Raw genomic sequence first — 5,435 nt, 5'->3', positions numbered from 1 at the left:
ACTGATGATTCAAGGCAGTTTGGACAACTACAAAATGGTGGCTCTTCTGGTAATACAGAAATTAGAGACAAGTTTTGTCTTATCACTTAGGGCATGTTCCTTCTCGATTATGATAAAGACACAAACCCAAGTAGCATAATCTAATGTCCACCATTATGCAGCAGATGAACCAAAAACAGTTGAGAGGTACTTACATCATTACCACTAGTCCAAAACAGGCATATCAAAACAGTGAACAATCTGGGCTATCAGTTATAATGGCATACCAAAAGCAGTTGAGACAGTTGTTGAGCTATCAGTTATCGAAACCCTATAAATTTTACAACAAGAAGCAAAAGAACTAAGGGATTGATGATTTAAGGCAGTTTGGACAACTACAAAATGGTGGCTCTTCTGGTAATACAGAAATTAGAGACAAGTTTTGTCTTTCACTTAGGGCCTGTTCCTTCTTGATTAATTATGATAAGGACACCAACCCAAGTAGCATAATCTAATGACCACCATTATGTAGAAGATGAACCAAAAACAGTTGAGAGGTACTTACATCATTACCACTAGTCCAAAACAGGCATATCAAACAGTGAACAATCTGGGCATTGAGATGCCTCCATCGCACCCTAGCTCGCATACAAAATAGCAGAAAATTAGTATAGTACTCCGAATGTGCTGAGAAGATACAAGCACCATGTCTTGAATTTATCTATAAGATATCTGGGCTACATTTTATGTTTGAGTAGAATATCTGTGCTGCATTGAGGCCTCCCATTTTCACAACATAAGATAGTCAAAATACTTGAGTCTAAGCAACAAATCTTGTTGATGTCACTAGTTAGAGGTAAACAAAGCGATTAAGCATACGTGGAGTATGCATCTGGGACCAAATACATACATAAATAGCAGCAATGTCAAGAAAAGCAGAAACTCCACCAACATATCAGCAATTTTAGACGTATCAGATATCTGAATTCTGGGCCGCCTTTCTCTTCCCATATATCAAGCCAGTTTCCTGTTGCACTATACCACTTCCATAAAATTAGCCTCCCAGAAAAATTACTATTATAATCCTACTTTACAATAACTTGTTCTCATTTTGAAGGATCAAAAAATATTGCCTGAAGATCAGGAATAGGCTTTCTTTTTTCAACATAACGATAATGATCTGAGGCTGCAGGCAAAGCTGCCCTCTCCTAAAGTACAAAAAGTTTCAAATACATGAATACTTAAAAATATAGACATCTTGACCTAGCAGCAATGCAAAGTGAACCATAACCTATTGAACCATCAGACCCTTAAGATAAATTTGACCTCAAGTTAAGAGCATAAATTGTAAGAATCAGACTAAGTAATTTCAAAAGCAAAACATTTGAAGTATCCAAGATCAAGAAACAATATTTTCCAATATCAACAGCTGAACAATTAAAAGGCCATGAAAGTTCCTAATTTTTTTTTCTTTAGAGAAAAATCTTAAACAAGTAGGAGAAAAGATTACCTGGGGCCCTTTGTTGGATTAACCTAAAAACAAATCAGTAAACACTGTGTAATGCACATGAACAATAGGAAAAGTGGCTTTAAATATGGGAGGATTTTAAATTAAACATAGGACATTCATCTGAAAATAAACCTAGCACATGATTAGAAATTTAAAAATATTTGAATATTACATGTTGCAGTTGTTTTCATATTTCTTTAGAATAGCTTGGAAGGAATCTTTTTTTTCCTTCCAGCGAGTTGGGGGGGGAAGGGGTGGGTTATCTTTTGAGTTTACTCCCTCTTGTAGACTGCTCAATGGATTACCAGGTCAAAGTTTAGTGAGTCCATAGTCATTTTTGGACTTTATAGGCACAGCCATGAAGTCTGTAAATATGCAAAGCAAGTTTAGGTTTGAAACATAGATATCAGCATAGCTAAATAGAAATCTGGTTCCAATTTAAAGACTTGAAGTCCATTTTTTTTGGCTTGATGTGAAGGTTCTGTTTTCTGAAACTACAATGTCAAATTGGTTAACTTAAATTCAAGGCCCTATGTTAAAGATGCAGAAGGTCAAATTTCTTCACTGGGAGTAAGTGTATAAGATTGGTTGAAGTGGGGTTTATATCCATGATGAGGATCTTGAAGGGCACCCAGCTGACTTGAAACTTGAAAGTAAAGTTCCCAGATCTAAGACTTGATTTGTTGAATCAAGCAAAAAACTAAAGGAATGTCAAGCTTAGGGAAGTGGTAGTCCAATTTTACAAAAGGAACCAGTCCCAAGATGTGAAGGGTATGTTAGCATGATCACTTCACAAATAATCTTGATCCCCACATTTTTTTGTATATAGATCATTTGTGACATTCTCTTGGAGTTTACATGAACTAACAAAGAAATTAGTGAATGCTCCCTCCAGCATATGCTAAACTTACAAGAAAGAGTTTTTTTTATTGTTTAAAGAGGGTGGTGGTTAGAATTTTTTTAAAAGATATTACAACATTATTCCTTGCATCAGTTAGCTAAGGCTAGCATGAGCCATTAGTACGAATATCCAATTCAACTCTATTCTAGATGCTCAAGTAACTAAGAACAAGGTGATACAATTCGAATAAAAGTATCCTATTACTACATCATACTTTAAAAATCTATCATATATAATTATGGGGAGAAAAGGGTGTGGCCTTAAATTATCACTACATGGCCCAAACTGAACTTTGGCACCACCAGACAGAAAAAGAAGATCAACATTTTCAGTCTACTGACAAAACCCAACTGCTCCACTTTGGCCTAACTGCATCAAATAAAACAGCCAAAATTGCATACTTCTGAATGAAGTACAATTTGAGATTCTCGCACCAAAAAAAAGCACATTCTTCATGTCTAGAAATAACGGGGTGCATTTATATTTTATGACCACCAATAAAGATGGACAGCAATTTAAAGTTGAAAGATTCATTAGAAATGAAGAAGTTTATATAAGAGTTAAGCAAATAAACAAAAGAGTCGCATTACTGGAGAAAGGAAATATCAGAACCAAAGTGGCATATAACTTCATTTCAGCACCTTCTCAACATTCACTCCATTAGCCCTGGAAGAAGTTGTAGTTAAATTATCCAAGAGTCCAAATTCTATCCAAATGTCACCATGCACAATCACCAACGAGTGGGAGTCCTCCATCATCAATTAAACTATTATAGCCTAGAGTTCCGCAAATGCCACATAGAACCTGACGCCATAACACAAAATACATTGCAATTTCAGGGAAACTTTTTATATATGGAGTACTTTTCAAACTTCAAATCCCTGTCTAGCCTCCTAGCTTTTCCGGCCAACTGCAATAATTTCATGGCAACAACGTTGGTAATGGTTGGTTTTGGAAAACCATAATATGTCCTGCTCGCTATCTTTTTACCAGTTCTTATGAAATTTATAGCATACCCTTGTTACTTGCATAAGGCTATAGAAGTGCGACGCCTTCTTACTTTGCAAGCATATCCAAAGTTCTCATAAATAAGCTTAGGTCCACCTGGAGGCTGGTTTATTGAAATATTTCTATCTAAATTACACCAGATGTTGTACATGTAACATCCATACATGCACTTAACTTAAGCATAAGTATTTCCACATCTTCACCAAATAGCAAAATTCCCAGACTTCTAATAAAGTCCCACAGCAGCAATCCCCACTCTGTTTCTCTTAAGTTTTTATTACAGCAATTAGTAAGACTGTCCAACAAGTCCTCTTAGCAATGCTAGCAACTTATTTAGGGCTGTAACTTTGTTGTTTCATATTTATCTAAAAAAGCTAGTTTTACAACTGTATGTACTACTTAGATGGTTGCATAGTATCGTGATTCCATTGTGAGGAAGGAAACTGTCATATTTCTAATTAGAAGTTGTTAGATTTTTCAGTGGAAAAAAATTAAAAGAATTACAGACAACCTGTCAATGCAAATTAAGTGGTTTTCATGAATGCGACAATGAATCTGATCACAGTTCCCCTGCGTCGTGTTCATTTCAATATCAAAGATTCGATTACTCATGATAAATGATTAAAAGAATTGCCTTTCTCTCTATATTTACCCTTCAAATTACTAATTCCCATCGTCGCACTGGCAAGCAATAATCAATAAGATAGAAGGGCAGGCCATGAGGAAGATTACCTACAGCTCCTTCTTGGGCTCGCTTGCGGGTTTGATCCAGAGGAAGTAGGCGAGTGTCCCCGCTACCGCCCACGAGGCCAGGTTGCTTCCCCCTCGCAGCCCCCCCATGGCGTTCCCTACGAAGGACCGCACGTTCCCCAGATTTCTCCTCCACCCGGTGCTGGCCATGAGATCTCCCACCAAAATTACCACCGAAAAACTAGATCTTTTGAGAGGGTTTCGGAGCGATGTGGATTCTATCTCTGGGATTTGAACTCCTGGGAGCGATCTCAAGCTAGGGTTTTGGGTTCCTCTGAAATCCCAACGGGGGCTTCCTCTGGGCCACAGGGAGGGGGAAAAACGACCCGGTCGGGCTTCAGGTCGGGCTTTCGGCCCTACGACAGAAGGTATCGGTCGAGGGTCCAGACCCGGATTTTAGCCGCAAGGGTTTTACCAAAAATAGCCCCAAGCTCGAGCCCAAACCGGAGACCCAAAGAATCGTGACCCGCCTGGCCCAGTTAATGCACTTGCTGGTAGGGCTGTCAACGAGCCGAGCCGAGCCCGAGCCTGGGAGAGCTCGGCTCGGCTCGTTTCACAGAAGCTCAGGCTCGGGCTCGATAACGAGCTCTATTTTGGGCTCGAGCTCGGGCTTGCTTGGCAAAGCAAAGGCTCGGGCTTGAGCTCGTAAAGCTCGTTTCAATTACGAGCTCTAGAACGAGCCCAAGCTCGGGCTCGTAATCGGGCTCGAGCTCAGGCTCGAGCTCGATAATAAGCTATTTTTCTCTATGTGATTAGATTTTTATGAATTATGGTGCTGAAATAAGATTTTTCAGTGGAAGACTAGAGCTCGTTTGGGCTCATGAGCTGCTCGGGCTCGAGCTCGGGCTCGGGCTCGAGTGTAAACGAGCCTCATATTGGGCTCAGGCTCGTTTGACTACCGAGCCGAGCCCGAGTCGAGACCGAGCAGCTCGGCTCATTAACAGCCCTACTTGCTGGAAGTAACTGGAGGGGATGCTGGTCCAACTAACGCCCCTTGCTGCATGTTGATTTATGTTATTGGAGACTGCTAAAATATAGGAATATGAGGAGATATATGAAAATAAATAGGTATTTATTAAGAATATCATCTTTATGCAAATGTTTTTCTCGATTGTTTCCTTCCATGTTCAGTCTTTGTACATGTTTCTGAGACCACTTTAATCTTGCCGAGCCTAGTATGAGGAACCAAATTTAGCTGCTCTGCTTATTACTCTTTCCTGTCCTTCCAAAATGTCCACCTACCGTACTGATTAATATGTATGCCTGCACTACTGTATCCAGTACAGA

At 39.4% G+C, this 5,435-nt stretch overlaps 1 long non-coding RNA gene across 1 annotated transcript; it reads right to left on the bottom strand.

The window, feature by feature from the left end:
- Window positions 1–664: 664 nt before the first annotated feature.
- LOC120112336 lies at window positions 665–4,519 on the bottom strand. The gene is made up of 2 exons (XR_005513842.1): window positions 4,131–4,519; window positions 665–1,014 (listed from the first exon to the last, which is right to left on the bottom strand). It is a non-coding gene; the product is annotated as an uncharacterized LOC120112336 (long non-coding RNA).
- Between the last annotated feature and the right edge of the window lie 916 nt (window positions 4,520–5,435).

The sequence above is a fragment of the Phoenix dactylifera genome, chromosome 11 (genome assembly GCF_009389715.1).
Source record: "Phoenix dactylifera cultivar Barhee BC4 chromosome 11, palm_55x_up_171113_PBpolish2nd_filt_p, whole genome shotgun sequence".
Taxonomy (NCBI): Eukaryota; Viridiplantae; Streptophyta; class Magnoliopsida; order Arecales; family Arecaceae; genus Phoenix; species Phoenix dactylifera.
The sequence above is the reverse complement of the archived record's forward strand: the minus strand, read 5'-3'. Positions and strand labels throughout refer to the sequence as shown.